We start from the raw sequence: 18041 nt of genomic DNA, 5'->3' as shown, positions 1-18041 counted from the left end.
GCTGGAAATAACAATTGTTTTAATGAAGCATCAGCCATTTTAGACCAGTTGATGAACATGAAAATAATAAATAAATATCAATATAAAGACATTTTATCTCATATTAAATAAGAAGAGAAGCACAATCCTTAGTTTCAATTTCACAACAAGCGACCACACATCTTCATTCCCATACCCACTACAACTTGACACAACAAAAGAATATGAGGCATCTTTATTGTCCATGGAAACTTATAATACCTTATTTAATATAACCGAGAAAAATGACAAGTTTAGTAATAATCCAGGAAGTGGATACAAAACGATAACAGTCTCACCCGGAGCATATGAGATTTCTCAAACATCTTCCGAAATTGCTCGTCTTATGAAAGAACAGGGTGATGAACCAAAAAATATTGTGATAGACATTCAAAAACATACTTCAAAATCAACGATTAAAGTTAAAAAAAATAACTACAAGGTTGATTTCACAATTGATAATTCATTTTGAGAGTTATTGGGTTTCTCCTCAAAAAAGATTGAAACTAATGGGACGTTTTACAGTGATAATGTCATTCAAATATCCTCAGGAATAAATTCGGTGTTAATTCACTGTGATTTGATTGATGGTGCTTATAATGATGGAAAAAAAACAAATACAATATTTTCATTCAGCGCATACTCAACCCCAATTGGTTATAAATTCAATATGGACCCCAAAAATTTGGTTTATCTCCCTGTGTCAGGAAAAACCATACACAGAGTAAATTTTAGGATAACCGACCAAGATAATCGTATGATTTCTTTTAATGGAGAAGTTATATCCATCAGAATTCACCGATGTGAAGTTTTCCAATAAATAAATACGATGGTTATTGTGAGGAAACACGAGTTGGGAAAATATAAAATAATTACAGGGGATGGGATGTTCCTTTCCCCATACTACAAGGGTGAAGGTATGTATCTTGGTAGAGGATACCATAAACCTAAGAGACAAAGGGGTGTTGGACATCAATTTAGAGGAGATGGGATAATTGATACTCTCATGGGTATTGGTTCAACTATTCTTAAACATAAAGATCTAATTGGTTCAACTGCTTCTGCTGTGGGAAATGTAGCAGGTGCTGTAAAGAGCATAAAAGATGCCCAGAAGGAATCTCATAAATTACAAGCAATAAAAGAAATTAAGAAAGGCAAAACTCAGTTGTCCCCCCAAGAACGACAGAAAATAATTCAAATACTTGGATCAGGGTTTCAAAAGTTTTAACATCTTTTTTTCCTAAATAAATACAAGTATGGAAGCAATTGATAGTATCTATGATTTGGATGATACTATTATTATCTCAAACTCCACTAAAAAAGAAGATTACCTCAAGGTAAATGCAATAACTGGAACAGACTGGAATACGAATGGTACAAAAAGTTTTGAAATAAATAATCAACAAACCTATTTGAATCTCTCCGAAAGTTTCTTGTTGTGTAAATTTAAATTCACTAAAGCTGGGAATAACACAAACGCTACACTTGTAAATGATTTCTTCTGGAAAATGTTTGATAGTGTGCGTTTGTATATTGGAACACAAGAAGTTGAAGTGGTTGATTATGTCTCTGCTGTATCTGAAATGATGAAATTTACACTCTATACATTCAGTGATAGAATGGGAAAGGGGTCTGTCGAAGGTTTTATTCCTGATATGTCAACGGGAACAAACACAGACCCTGGATATACTCAAAGGAAAGGAGCGTATAATGATGATACAAAAGCAGAAAATAGTTTTACTGTGGCAGTTCCTCTTAAAGGTATATTTGGATTTTGTGATCATGATAAAGTTCTGTATGGTCTTAAAATTAGATTTCAACTACAAAGGAATGATAATGAAAATAGATTGCTTTTTAGTGTTGGTAATGCTTTTGGTGATCAGAATAAATTTGTAATTGAGGAAATGAGTTGGTATATCAGTGAATATACTCCTAATCTTAAAACAGAAGAGATGTTGAATAGAAGACTTCACTCAAAGAAACCACTCAGTGTATCATACCTCAAAAGAAGATGTCAACACGTTAAACTCAACCAAACTACTTACACGTGGAATTTGGGTGTTCTGGAAGGAAAGCCACGATATCTGTGGATCATTTTTAAAAAGCCAGATGGTGATACTGCGACTGATAAGAATAATGCATTGAGTGATAATGCTAAGGTGAAACAACTTCGCGTTTCTCTAGATGGAACATTTTATCCACAAGATAGATTGGAAATTAATTGGGAAAAAAATGATTTTGCTGAAGCATACAAGTCTTACCAAAAGGTGTGTGAAAGTAATGGAAATAAAGAACCTATTTTGGATATGACAGCATTTAAAAGTTTGTATATAATCTATGCGTTTGACCTGAGCGCTCAAAAGGAAACTATAAAGTCTAATCGAGTGGATACTTCCCTATACATTGAAAGAGGAGAGAGTGAAGAAGTTGATACATATTGTTTGCTTTTGGAAGAAACAGAATTACAGATTAATACAGATAATGGTGTGATGATTAGTCTCACATAATTTTTTGTTAAATAAATGAGTGGCAAAGTACCAACTGGGGTATATGTTAATCAAATCAATCTTCATAAACTATCTTCTTGTGTTCAAAATCAAAAGCCTTGTACAATTAACATTAATACAATTCAGAGAAAAGGAGCAGTAAGAATTGATGTTTTGCTCACAAGAGAACAGGTTAAAATCTTGAACGATACTGGCTCACTTAAAATTAAAATGACAAAACCAATGTTGAAAAAATATTCAATCAGAGAGACGAGTGGAGGATTTCTCCCATTTCTAATTCCTTTATTTGCTGGTTTAAGTGCGGTTGGAGCATTGACGGGTGGTATTTCAACAGCGGTGAAAACTGCCAACGAAAGGAAGGCTCAACTCCAGGCTCTAAAAGAATTGGAAAGACATAACAAAGAGTTGGAGAAACAAATTAGTGGAAGTGGTGTAATTGTAGATTTTGCTGAAAAACTTGAAGGTCTGCCTGATAAAGCGAGATTGTTAGTTGGAGATATGCTTTCTTCTATAGCACAAGCAGGTGTAAAATTAACGAAAAGAGGTAATGGATTATATCTTTCTAATAAATAAATGAGCATTGATGAGTGGTTTAAAGAATTTGGAAAGAATACAACATCAAATTTACAACTTGTCAAATATTGTAAGAAATTAAAAATTCATAATGTGGTTATTTGTATGAGAGATGAATTAACAAACGTGCCGAAACATACAAAGAATATTATTATGAACTTAGAAGATAATAATGGGAACGGTTCTCATTGGGTATGTATTTTTAATAGTCAAGACAAATATTATTTTGATAGTTTTGGTCTTCCACCACCTGTTGAAGTCATAAAATTCTTACAGAATGGTGTTTATCAAACATTTCAAGACCAAGAATTAAATTCCAAGTGTTGTGGTCAATTATGTCTATATGTGTTATTTCAACTCAACAAAAATAAAAAATTTTATGATATTATTTTTAATCTTATATAAATGACATGTTGGTGAAGATGGTTCTATATTTGGTGTATCCCAAGAACTGGATATTGATTTGTCAAATTATTACACAAAGGCAAAGGCTGAACGACATAAATATAATATAACCAAAAATATTAACATGAAAAATGCTTATAAATTAAAAAATTATCCAAGCCCGACTGACGCGAATGACTTGGTGAGATTAAGCGATTTATCACAATATATATCTTTAAATAAAACGGCCGTGTATTTCAAAGATACAGAAGTGTTGATATTATCTCCAGGTCATACAGAATTCACAGTTCGAATTAAAATAAATTTTTATAAAGAAGGGCGTATCGTTTGTATGAGAATAGAACAATGGGGGTATGATATGAATGATTTAGGGTATAATTGGTCATTTAAAATTGACCTCGAAGACCTGGAACAATTAAATCAGTCTCGTAAGGAAGAATATTATCCACTTGGTATCGAGAATGAGTTTTGTGGGGCCACGATTAGTAAACAACAAATAAAAGAATTTAATAAGGGTAAATATAATAATGGTTTTGCCCTTGTTTATATCATGAAAACAGAAAAAAACAGGATTATATATAATAAGTAAGGAAATACAAAATGATTTAACTATGGGAATATGGGGAGGTGTTTCGTGCCATAATATTATTCTAACATATATTTCTAATACATAAATGACAGCAAGAAGGCTTCAAGAAAATTATCATTTCTGTATCCAAGCATACCTTCAAGAAAAGGGTATTCGGTATTTTAATAAATATGTTCTACAACATAAGAATGAGGTATTTTCAATAAAAGATTGGCATTATGCTGATGTTGATAAACCGACAACTTTAGATTTAATTAGAATGTTAAATAATGAAAAAATTATAAAGTTAAGAAAAGGTAAGGCTCTTTTAGAAATTCAAAAGAAATTTTATTGGTTTCCTGTTGTAAAAAAAAAATATTTTGGATACAGGAATAACAAGAAATCCTGATGAATATATGTATGATATTCTATGGGGTGTAAGCGATTCAAGGATAATAAGGGATGAGGAAGGAGTTGAAGAAGAGAGGGAAGAGGAGGAAAAGGAGAAGAGAGAGAAGGAGTGGGAGAATAGAGAGTAGAGAGAGAGGGAGGAAAGGGAGAATAGAGAGAAGAGAGAGATGGAGGAAAGAGAGAGAGGGAGGAGAGGGAGGAAAGAGAGAGAATGAATAAATATCAAAATATGGAAACCAGTGAGATTAAAAAAAGATTAGGGGTATTAAAGAAAATAACTCAACCCACCGAGGAGGAAAACAAAGAATTGACAAGTCTATTTGCAATTCTTTCGACAAGACTATTGACATTGACAAGATATGGATTTTAATTCAAGTTTTTCATTTTTTTTTTTTTCTTAAATAAATGGAGGAGAGAGTGAAGGCATTTCAAAGGATTCTTTATGTTTTAAAAATTAAGATTCAAATGTGCATGTTGGAAACTAAAAAGGTTTTTGCACTCTGCAGGAATTTTTCTCATAAATAAATGAGTTATTGTCTCAAATGTAAAAAGAAAACTAATACTAAAAATATTTCATATATTAAAAGTAAAAATAACAGGGTTATACAAAAAGGTATATGTTCGGTGTGTGGTTCAAAAAAAAAATTTATTTATCTCCAAACACAAACTAGGAGGAGATATACAAAAGTTTTTATCAGGAAGTAAATTTACAACTACTGGAATACCAGGGGAATTACATCTACCAGGGTATTCTTTCTGTGGTCCAGGCACAAACTTGGATAAAAGATTAGATGAGGCAGACAATCCTAAATCATGGAGTAAACCCATCAATAGAGTTGATGAAGTGTGCATGAGACACGATATTGATTATGGGAATACCACAACGTTGGAAGAAAAGCATGAAGCCGATAGAGAAATGTTGTATAATTTCTCTCTGATACAAAATCCAACCTTGAGAGAAAAAGTTGATAGGTTCATCGTGAAGAAGATGATCAGTGCTAAATTGAAACTTGGACTTGGAAATTCAAAAAACTTGTAAGCTCTAATGATGTCATTAAGATTGAAGAGCAATTCGCTGATGAATTACATAAACCAATATTCACAAAGTTTCAGAGAAGGAAAGTTTATTCCAAGGAAGTAGATTATATCTGGTCTGTTGATTTGATTGAACTCAATAATGATAAGGTGTACAAGTATGCTTTAACCGTTATTGATTTGAGGAGTAGATACGCATGGGTTGTACCATTAAAAAACAAAACAGGTAATACTCTTATGTTCGCCTTTCAACAGATATTTAATAAAACTAAGAGAAAACCTAAAAAATTGTGGACTGATGAGGGTAGAGAGTTTTATAACAAGACATTTATGAATTTTCTAAAAAATAACAGTATTAAATTATACAGTACCTTTAATGAAGGGAAGGCAGTTGTTGTTGAATGTTTTAATCGTACCTTAAAAGAGAGACTATATAAAAAATTCACACAACTCGGTTCACAACAATGGTCATCTTTTATTCAGGATATTATGGATAAGTATAATGACACGATTCACACGTCAACAAATATGAAACCATCAGAAACATTTACAAAATTAAAATATGAAAAAGAGATTAATGTCAGAAAACCTAAGTTCAAAGTTGGTGATATCGTAAGAATATATAGGTGGAAATCTCATTTTGAAAAGGGTTATACTAAACGATGGACGAACGAACTTTTTTAAATTGTTGATGTAATAGATACGGTTCCTTGGACTTATAAGATATATGATTTGGAAGGGGAAGAGATTTTAGGTTCATTTTATTCACAGGAATTACAAAAGACAAAGATAAATTGAAATTTTTTGACTCCGCCCACACAAAACCCACCCACATAAACCCCACCCCACACAAGCCCCACACAAACCCCACCACACACAAAAACCCCACCCCACACAAGCTCCACACACACAAACCCCACACAAGCTCCACCCATATTCATCATATTCACATAATTAGTGATTAGTTAATTAGTTCCCCACACACAACATGTTTATTTATTTAAAAAATTATCCACCCATCCACACAAGCTCCACTCATCCACCCATCCACCCATCTCTCCACCCATCCATTTATCCACACAAACCTCATCCACATAAGCCTCATCCACATTCACCCCTCCCACATAAACCCTGCCCACACAAGCCCCACCCACATAAACCCTGCCCACATAAACCCCACCGAAGCCCCGCCCACACAATCCCCACCCACATAAATGCCCTCCCACAACCCCCGCCCACACACCCCCCGCCCACACCCCCCGCCCACACAACCCCCACCGAAGCCCCGCCCACACAAGCCCCACCAAAGCCCCGCCCACATAAACCCCACCCACACAAGCCTCGCCCACACAAGCCCTGCCCACACACGCCCCGCCCACACAAGCCCCACCGAAGCCCCGCCCACATAAACCCCACCCACACAAGCCCCTCCCACACAAACACCACCCCCTCATCCCCCCTGTGCGCCCCCACCTTTGACCCACCACCTCCCTCATCCCACCCCCACCCTTCCCCACACACACACACGGGGAGGGGAGGGGGTGGGATGAGGGGGTGATGGGTCATTGGGGGAGCGCACCTACCCCCCCTCCTTCCCTCTCCTTCATGTCTTGATTCTTTTTTTGAAATTCAAAATCAAGTAATTGTAGACAAAACAAATATAATTAATCAAAATTGAAAATATTAAATATTCATTTGCGAGAATGTATAATCTTTCCCAGCAATCTTCTTCAGATGTCTTGTGATTTCGAAACTCAGACACCATATTCTGTTTTGAAACAAAAAGTGGATTATAATTAGGTTTTATAAAGATAATTACATGGTAATATGAGTAAGCCTGGTGTTGGTTCTAAGTTCAAGCCTCGTTGACCACTGAATTAACACACCAGGAGGCCGACTCAGCCTGTCATCCTTCCAAGGCCAATAAAATGAATTCCAGTGTACTGGCAAAACCACGTCCAAACTAATGATGCAACCAACATAAGGCGACATTCCAAAGAGAGAGTGATATTAATAAAAGAATAAATAAACAAATAACTAAATAATAATTCAGAAACATTTACCTCCAGAAAATAATGTGTTGTACCAGATTGCTTCAACAGCTTATGTTGTGTGATCGAGCTGAAAAAAAATAAAATAATGAGTCAAGGGTAGAGATGGAGAGGCAGACAGAGAGAGATACAAAGAGACAGACAGGGAGAGATAGAGAGAGACAAACAGACAGGGAAAGAGGCACGCACGCACGCACACGCACACGCACACGCACACGCGTGTCTCACCATTGGTTTAATTCATTCGAGATCAGAGGCCGTGATAAGACTTCGTACCAGTCATTATAAATGTTTTTCAATTCTCTTCTAAAATCATTGACCTCTTCAATAAGAGCATTCATTTGATGCACCTCATCGTGATATGTAAACTCCACTTCTTCCAAGGACCTGCCAGGAAAAAATATATATTTTCGCATTATCACGATTTAATTTATAATCAATTGCTTCATCGTTCAAAGAGGAAACCATACACAAACTTACCAACTTTGTAGTGAGCTGTTATCTTCATCGGAAGAGAGTGAGTCCATGTCTCAGTTTTTTTTACCATTGGTACAAGATGGAAAAAAGATCAGAGGCCGTGATAAGACGTTGTGTCAGTCATTAAAAATGTTTTTCAATTCTCTTCTAAGATGATTGACCTCTTCAATAAGAGCATTAATTTCATGCACCTCGTCGTGATATGTAAACTGCTCTTCTTCCAAGGACCTGCCAAGAAAAAAAATATATATCAGAATTATCACGATTTAATTTATAATCAATTGCTTCATCGTTCAAAGAGGAACCCATACACAAGCTTACCAACTTTGTGTTGAGCTGTTTTGTTCGCGGAAGAAAGATCGCTCATGTCTCAGTTGTAAAAATGAAAATCCCGTCTGGCAGAAACTTTGTCTGGCGAATCACTTATAAGGCAACGATGAGGAGATTGCTTAATCATCGGGTGTGGCCACAGGAAATGACGCTTCGGGCGAGACAGCTTGGAAAATAACTGGGCGATATATTCTCAAATTGTGTGAATCATTTTTAAAACATACTTAAAATGCCCTATAATGATTTTGATGAAACTTGTGTTTAAAAGCCTGTTAGTGTTCTGAGATAAAATATAAACACGAGGCCTTGTCTCACAGAATAGTTCCTATTTTTTCACAGCATGACTGTCCAAAAACACTTCCTCATTTTCACAGCACGACCGTGTCAACAAAAACACTTCCTCATTTTCACAGCACGACCGTGTCAAAAAAAAAACACTTACTCATTTTCATGGCACGAACTGAAAACATTTGAAACAAAACTTTTTTATGGCGTGGTTTATGCACAAAAATGATTTGCAACTCAGGAGGTGGTCAGATGAGATCATTAAGAGAAGTTTATCATTTCGTAATGGCACAAAAGGGGTATCTTAAAAAATATAAAGATTCAAATGTTTTGTTTTTAAATATTTTAGATGGGGATTATTGTGCAAAGAAAATTAAACTATTGAAGGAATTTGAGAATGAACAAATGTTTATAGGTTCAATGAGTGAGCTAAACAATATGCATCGGTTATTTGATAAAGAGTGTCCCGAGGCTTAGACGTTTCAGATATTTCTTTAGAATCACCTTTAACAAATCACATTGCGACTTTACTACTTGAACAAATCTTTATCTTGTTGCATAGGTTATTTGAATAGAGAGCCCCGAGGTTAAAAGGGGAGACAAATAAATATACCTTGGGCTAAAAAGGGGATTTATTTTTTAGGGAAAAAAAAAGAAAATTTCATCGCTGAAAATCCCCCATTCATTTACATGGGGAAAAGTGAGCCAGAATCAGTATTCTTACCCTACTGGCATTCAAGATTTCCACACTTGCAAAAGTATGTGTTTGTTGATTTAAAATAGGTGCCAATGCCAAGCACAATGAGGTTTGAGTTGATGTGTACTCTGGCTGGAGTTGTCCAATCATCAGATCATTCATTATGAAAGCACACAAGTCGGCAGCAGAGGGTTAAAGTCCCGTTTTCTTTTTCACATTCTTCAGGATAATTTTAAGCCTGGAAAGTTTTTCTATATTTTTATTTTTATTTTTTATGAAAGCGACACCAACTTGTTGATAATTTGTGAAGCACTTTTTTCAACCATACAAAAGGGTAAACAAACAGACAGACGATATATATATATATATATATATATATATATATATATATATATATATATATATATATATATATATATATATATATATGTATATATATATATATATATATATGTATATGTATATATATATGTATATGTATATATATGTATATGTATATATGTATATATATGTGTATATGTGTATATGTGTATATATATATATATATATATATATATATATATATATATATATATATATATATATATATATATATATATATATATATTGACAGTCAGTGGTAGTGGCCTGCTCAGTCAGTGAACTTTAAGTACGTGTACCGCTGGCCGCTGACTTTTTATAAGCATCCTGTTTGTGGACTGGCTTAGTTTGTTGGAAAAGTTATTTTGGGAATTGTTATGTATTACCATTTGTAGTGATGATTATTTAATTGTAATATTAAACCGAATATACTTGTTCCACATCCAAGTTTTTGTTGAGTGTGTTGAGAGTGGCCATTGCTGTGTGTATGGGATGCAATGCCTTCATTCGTAAAATATTACATCACTTTTAATTTGCATGCAATTAAATTTGGAATCGCCACTTTTTCTTGATAAACACATTTTAAAATGGTGAAAAAATTACAGATTTAAAAGAAATCAAAATGGCAAAGAAAAGGAATGTAATTTGTGTGTAATTCCTTAAAATAAAATAAATAAATTATATTTGTGTGTATACAAGTATCTCTATTATAATACCACGCTTGCACACTAAAAACTCGGCTCATCGTCACACGATCCCTATGAAATTGCTGTGGCACTTAGCGGACATGCCGACAATGTTTGGGAAGTCTTGGCGTTCCATAGTTCCACTTGCATTTTGCACAATGCGTATTTTTGTCATTCCCCGTGTACTGTATGTCATCTGCTACCAGCTATGTTGTACTGCTATCCCGTGCATGTGCATGGGTATCGCTAGTATATATATATATATATATATATTTATATATATATATATATATATATATATATTTATATATATTTATATATATATATATATATATATATATATATATATATATATATATATATATATATATATATATATATATATATATACACACACATACACACACATACACACACATACACACATATACACATATACACACACACACACACACACACACACACACACACACACACACACACACACACACACACACACAATGTTTCAAAAAGAGTGATGCAACTTTAAATGTTTATTTACAAAGAAAAAGAAATCTCAGGAATGTGAACCAAATATTTCTTTGAAAGCTTATGACAGAGTATTTTCTATCACTGATTGCTTTTGTCGTTTCACTGCTGGAGTTGGTGAGAGCCCAAGGTCTGAAATTTGCATTTCCGCAAAATCTTTGTAATTGACATTCTCAATGTGTTTTCTGCGGTTCAGACAGGCATTGATCTTGACTTAAAAGTTCTGTCCAACTTTGCTGTCGATCTCATGTGGCACTGCCTGGAGGTAGTCTGACACCTCCTGCGTCAGATCATCCAGTGTGGCAGGGCGGTTGGTATCCATCCTGTCACTGAGCCAGTTGCACATATCAAGTCTCCTCATATCATCTTGATTCAGTTTATGCCTAATAGAGATGATGTGTGGGGAAAAGCTTCAGTTCTTTCATGAGGATACCTCCAAACTTCCGCTTGAATGTTAGAGAACATCACGAGTAGATGAGATCGTCATGCAAGAGCAGCTCAGGTGCTAAATTTTTCGTTTAATCGAAGGAAAATGCCATCGCAGTTTTTTTTTTTTCCATCGTGCCATTGATGTGCACCTTATGAGCGTCGCTGCGAATCTTTATCTCAATTGCTGCACTAAATACTGAATGAAATTCCATCTTACAATTTCTGGAGAGACCAGTCAAAGTGAAATTTCCTTTGAAATTTGGTCCACTTTGTTGAAAATATGATCACAGATGAAAACAAAATGTCAGTCATCACAAATGATCATGAAACTTTGGAGAAACTTTACCTTTGCGTTGAAAAATCGTCGAAATACATGAGATTGTCAACAATAAAATAAAAAACATAAAACAAATGCCACATCTACGTATTTATTTTGTCGGTGAGAATACATGGACATTTTTATCTAGATTCATTTTAACATTGTAATCGATGTTTATTCAATTTAAAGTGCCACATCTTATAGAGCTGCTTTCCACATTTTTGCCATTTATAATTCTATTGCACACATTTCTCTGTCACCCTGATGGAAAATATACTGGCGAGGGTGCTGTTGATCTTAGGTATGGAGACTTGAGAAAAATTTATTTTTACCAAAGAAATTCCCAAATCAATGCATTTCTTTCCATTGATAAATTCAGGTCAGGCCAGATTAGATCATTGTCGGTCAGGTCAGGCCAGACTAGATCTGTGACTTGCTACAGGTATCATTTAAACCTGGACTAACCTGTTTCATGGTCGGGTTGTCGGCGACTTAAACCGTCTCCCCCACCAGGTTTTTTGGTGAGAGAGTGTTTGGATATGGACACCCAGCAGGATTAAAAACAAAACCTGTCAAAGGGCGGAGGAGCTCTTTGTGAGCCTACGGCCATCCATATCTAGTGCCCAACTGTGTCTGCGGACGTCCTCCTGCAGTTGGGTTACTTCTTATTAGGAGGTTGGTGGTAGGATTTGCACTTCGGCCACCGTAAAACCCTTCATTCCGCAAAACACAAAAACTCAAAGAAATCTGAAAACCCACTCTGTGGGAGTACCTCCTGTGCAGCTTCCCTTCGCAGGGTAGCTCCCTGGATGACGGGATTGGGGCAAAGCATTCGGGACCCCCAATCTTTGATGATAGGAGGAAAACCACGGGGTAACATTCCCGGGTCAGATTGCAGGAGAGTGGGTCAGAGTGGTGCTGTGGTGTCGTCCACCAGACGGTGGTCTCCTTGGGTTAACCTGAGGCGGTCCCTTCGGGTGGGTGCCTGGGATGTTCTCTCCCTAAGAGAGGATGATCACCTGTCTCTTATCTGAGCTCAAGCGTTTGGACATCGGTATTGCAGCACTCTGTGGTTCGAAGACACCACAAAATGGTTGTGCAGAAATTCACCAAACTTGGTAGTTATGATCACCACATTGCACGAAGATGCAAGAGCAGTATCATTTTTGGCCCTGTTACCTGGGCAGGGTCAAGAGGTGAAATGCCAAAAAATTCAATTACAGGTACATTTTAAAACGTTTTTTAAATGAAACTTTGTATATGCAATCAACATTGAGGGACGCATGAAATATGTAACGACTTTTTTGGATTTGACCCGCGATTCATGCCCCACAGGGTGGGCGCTTAGAATCACAGGGGTTGAAACTATTTTCTTACTCAAAATTTGATATTAGGTCATTCCTGATGGAACTTTTTGTCATCTTTCAACTTTGCTTTCGGTGGGAAGTGTGGGGATTTGCGATGGGGTGACATTGACTTCACTCTAGTTTTTTTATTTATTAATTATTATTGTCTTGTTTTCCACGATTGCTCTATTGTGCAATGAGCAAATACAACCCATCGCTTCGCTGATGGGAATATTTGGACGTGGGGGTGGGGGGGACGGGACGGTGGGGGGGGGTGGGAGTGAGGAGAGGCATGGGAGTGAGGTGGAAGTGAGGAAGAGGAGGGGAGAGCAAATCACCACCACACGTCGCTCTCCGCTCCGGGAGGGGGGAGGAAGCAAGGAGGATGAGGAGGGGAAGGGGTGTTCTGGCCAGACGCTTGATAGGGGGATGAGAAGAAAAGTAGGGGTCTGGTAGGGGAGGGTGGTGGGGAGGAGGATAGCATGAGGGGAGGGAAGGGAAGAGAAGGCACAATGAGGGGAGGGAAGGAAAGGCAGCACGAGGGGAGGGGAGGGAAGGCAGTGTGAGGGAAGGGAAGGGAAGGCAGCGCGAGAGAGAAGGGAAGGCAGCACAATGGAAGGGAAGGCAGTGCGAGGGGGAGAGAAGGGAAGGCAGCGCAAGGGAAGGGAAGGCAGCGTGAGGGAAGGAAAGGGAAGGCAGCACGAGGGGAGGGGAGGGAAGGGAAGGGAAAGCAGCACCAGGGGAGGGAAGGGAAGGCAGCGTGAGGGGAAGAAAGGGAAAGCGGCACGAGGGGTGGGATGGGAAGGGAAGGCGGCGCGAGGGGAGGGATGGGAAGGGAAGGCGGCGCGAGGGGAGGGATGGGAAGGGAAGGCGGCGCGAGGAGAGGGATGGGAAGGGAAGGGAAGGCGAGGGGAGGGGTGGGAAGGGAAGGCGGCGCGAGGGAGGGATGGGAAGGGAAGGCGGCGCGAGGGGAGGGATGGGAAGGAAGGCTGCGCGAGGAGGGGTGGGAAGGGAAGGCGGCGCGAGGGGAGGGATGGGAAGGGAAGGCGGCGCGAGGAGGGATGGGAAGGGAAGGCGGCGCGAGGGGAGGGATGGGAAGGGAAGGCGGCGCGAGGGGAGGGATGGGAAGGGAAGGCGGCGCGAGGGGAGGGATGGGAAGGGAAGGCGGCGCGAGGGGAGGGATGGGAAGAGAAGGCGGCACGAGGAGGGATGGGAAGGGAAGGCGGCGCGAGGAGGGATGGGAAGGGAAGGCGGCGCGAGGGGAGGGATGGGAAGGGAAGGCGGCGCGAGGGGAGGGATGGGAAGGGAAGGCGGCGCGAGGAGGGATGGGAAGGAAGGCGGCGCGAGGGGAGGGATGGGAAGGAAGGCGGCGCGAGGAGGGATGGGAAGGAAGGCGGCGCGAGTATGAGGAGGGATGGGAAGGGAAGGCGGCGCGAGGAGAGGGATGGGAAGGAAGGCGGCGCGAGGGGAGGGATGGGAAGAGAAGGCGGCGCGAGGGGAGGGATGGGAAGGGAAGGCGGCGCGAGGGGAGGGATGGGAAGGGAAGGCGGCGCGAGGGGAGGGATGGGAAGGGAAGGCGGCGCGAGGGGAGGGATGGGAAGGGGAGGCGGCGCGGCGCGAGGGGAGGGATGGGAAGGGAAGGCGGCGCGAGGGGAGGGATGGGAAGGGAAGGCGGCGCGAGGGGAGGGATGGGAAGGGAAGGCGGCGCGAGAGGAGGGAAGGCGGTGCAAGGGGAGGGAAGGCAGCATACTAGGGTGTTACCGGCAAAGATCGTAAAGCAGAGCAAGATGGCCCACTTGTGCGCAACCGCGTTCGATTCAGTGAAGTACGCAACGGAGCAGAACGGTTGCCATTTTAGCAAGCAAGCAAGCGAGCTGCTTTCTTGGTTGTAGTTCGACCGCTGTATCAATCGCGGAGTAGGAGGCAGGAGAGGGGCAGGAAAGAGAGTAAGTCGATGATACATTAGCCGTGTACAAGACAGTTTCTTTTTATCACAAGTGAAATTACACAAAATAAGAGATGAGATAGAAGAAAGGGAGAGAAATAGAGAAGAAGAGAAGCTAACAGCTAAAAAAGAAAAGGCAAATTGAGAGAGGAAAGGATAAAAATCAAAGCCCAGACACATGCATGAAGTATATTATTCTTTCCTGGAGATATATATATATATATATATATATATATATATATATATATATATATATATATATATATATATATATATATATATATATATATATATATATATATATATATACTGAAATGCAAAAGAAACTTACTACTTGTTTGAAATGTAATAAAATTGTAACAGTTCAAAATAAAACAAACCAACAATTGCTAATTGAAACATTGGCATTTTATTGATGACATGTCAAGTTTTTGACCAAGATACACCATCTCATAAGTTTGTTCTACAGTACAGAACAGCGCGGTGCAACGTCAGTCCCCTTTCAATAGCGTGTGTGGCCACCATTGTTTTGGATACAGGCAGTGCATCATCGGCGCATACTGCCTACCAGTCTTTGGATGGATTGCTGCTGGATTCTGTCCCACTCAGTCCTCAATGTCTGAAGCCATCTGACTTAGGACCATGTGCCTGTCCTACCTTGCAGTGGTGACTCTTGACCTCCCTGATCGAGGTCTGTCATCTGCAGAGTTGTGGAGGGTGTCTTTGTCCACCAGGGCCGATATCGTCTGGTGTGAACAGCCAAGGCGACGTGCCACCTCATGCAAGCTCAATCCGCCTTGCAGTATGCCCAAGGCACACTGCCGTTGATCCCTTGACAATCGTGGCATGTTGATTGAAATGCCAATTTTGCACTGGCCTTTTTAAAGCCAATATCAAGACATCACGTGCAGCTCATTAAAATCATCCCGTACCCCTTAGTTAATCACTGACAATCAAAACGGCTGTTCAACAGCTGTGCTATGAAGTGACCATTGAAGGTTCAAGTGACCACCCGTGACCATTTTGTCTGACAGTGAGGATACTATTGTTCACACATTTACTACACGCAGTGTTATTGTTGATATTTGAAGGTTTAAAAGCTGGTAAGTTTCTTTTGCGTTTCAGTATATATTGTTGCGAATTCTGGACCGTCCGGCGGGCGATCGGCCACGTGACTCGAATGGCGACCGCGTCGCCCACCGGAACGGACAATTCAGTCGTGACCCTCTTGGAATTACCGCCAAGGAGCGAGTCACGGGTGGGGGTTTAACCTCACCACAACCCAGTCCGCATTCTACCCGCGCGAAATAGGGTGAATCGCCGAAAGTCGATATACCTAAGTATCCGTGCATGTAACCTACTGAGGGGTTGTACCACGCCGCAGGTCGACTCCAGACACGAACCGCTTAAGCGGTTCGCTCCGTACTGCAGGGATAACCGAGCGGAGTTCTCGTCGACCTCGACGGTTCAGATTATTTACCGGGTGTTTAAACCCACTACCAATCCCTTACGTGATGCAAAATGGAATTTTCAATGAAAGGAAAGGGACGAAATGAAACGGGTCACAGTTACCAAGCACATTTAATACGGACACACGGAAGCACGTATTTTACAGTCATACAATCATGCAGTAATACAAAAGAAACAAAAGCAAGAACGACGCAGAGTTAATACCGAATAAAAGGCAAAGTAGAAGCACTTAATCAGTTTCTACTTTACGGACTGCCACATACACATTTACACAAAACCCCAAAGAAAAGAAAGGACTTCCCTTGGTGTGGCCGTTGAGTCCTCCCCCCACGACCTCAACTCCGAGCTCCGTCTTCTTCGCCTTCCTCCACTGCTGACTCGACCCGACTCGACGACGACACAGCTCGACTTCAACGAGCTCCTCGGGCTCCGCGAGTTCCACGAGCTCCACACCGATGCAGAGACACTCGACCACGACGATACAGCTCGGCGACGACCCAACAACGACTTCAGACTTCAGACGGAGGCGAGTTCCACGAGAGAGAGAGAGAGAGAGAGAGAGAGAGAGAGAGAGAGAGAGAGAGAGAGAGAGAGAGAGAGAGAGAGAGAGAGAGAGAGAGAGAGAGAGAGAGAGAGAGAGAGAGAGAGAGAGAGAGACCTCGAGACCTCGAGAGAGAGACCTCGAGAGAGAGACCTCGAGAGAGACCTCAAGCCACCCCGTGCTCGCGTCTTTATCCCAAGCTTGATTCTCTTCTCAACTCCACCCGCGCGCGTTTCAGCCGAAGCTCAACTCTCTTCTCAACTCCAACCGCGCGCGTTTTAGCCGAAGGTCAAATCTCTTCTCAACTCCACCCACGCGCGTTTCGCTCACGTTCCGCCCCCCCCTTTTTCACAAAGCCTCACCCCTTCTCAACTCCCACCCCTCCTTCCAGAACATGCTGGAAACTTCCAGAAGAAGGGGTCTTCCGCCCAATCGGCAACGCTCGCACTGCCGTGGAATTCTTCCCCTTCCCTCGCAGGGTGAAATCCACCGCAGCGGCGCCATTCGTTCGGGGGAGGGGGGGAAAGGGGGCCGCCTGCTTTCCCTCGTCGAAGGCCAGGCCTCTGGCAACCGTGTGCTGAGTCAGAACGCGGTAGTTGTTGAGGTAGCGTGGTTTGGTTGTTGTAGTGGTGGCGTGGTTGGTGGTAGCGATTTGGTTGTTGGGGTGGTGCTTGGTCCAAAATAACGACAGCAAAAGAAAAACGGCTATCTCAAAGAGTCGCAGCCCGAATGAATCACACATATTCCCTCGAAACAACGGGTGTGGGCTAACTACACATGAACTTATCGATATATCTCATCTGAGGACCTTTCTGGTGTATTGCAAATTTCCACAACCGTAACAATATCATCAACAAAAGAAGTCGTGCAACATAATCTGTATGATAAATATCACCTTCCAATAAAGTATCCTTCGAAGTAACTATTTAGGCATGGGGAGAAATCCGGGGAGGGGGGCAATGGTCAACCCCCCCACCTCCACACACACACACACACACACACACACACACACACACACACACACACACACACACACACACACACACACACACACACACAC

The 18041-nt window shown here is 40.5% G+C and overlaps 1 protein-coding gene and 1 long non-coding RNA gene across 3 annotated transcripts in view; one reads left to right on the top strand and one right to left on the bottom strand.

Moving 5' to 3' along the window:
* Nucleotides 1-18041, top strand: part of ASPSCR1 (ASPSCR1 tether for SLC2A4, UBX domain containing) — a 100456-nt gene that overhangs the window by 66967 nt on the left and 15448 nt on the right. The window lies entirely within an intron of this gene.
* LOC147034618 (uncharacterized) lies at nt 7208-8498 on the bottom strand. The gene is made up of 3 exons (XR_015059479.1): nt 7797-8498; nt 7581-7638; nt 7208-7285 (listed from the first exon to the last, which is right to left on the bottom strand). It is a non-coding gene; the product is annotated as an uncharacterized LOC147034618 (long non-coding RNA).

This window comes from Eptatretus burgeri, chromosome 1, assembly GCF_056783735.1.
Source record: "Eptatretus burgeri isolate ZD-2024b chromosome 1, Ebu_testis_v1, whole genome shotgun sequence".
NCBI classification, from domain to species: Eukaryota; Metazoa; Chordata; class Myxini; order Myxiniformes; family Myxinidae; genus Eptatretus; species Eptatretus burgeri.
This window is presented reverse-complemented; position numbering and strand designations above follow the sequence as displayed.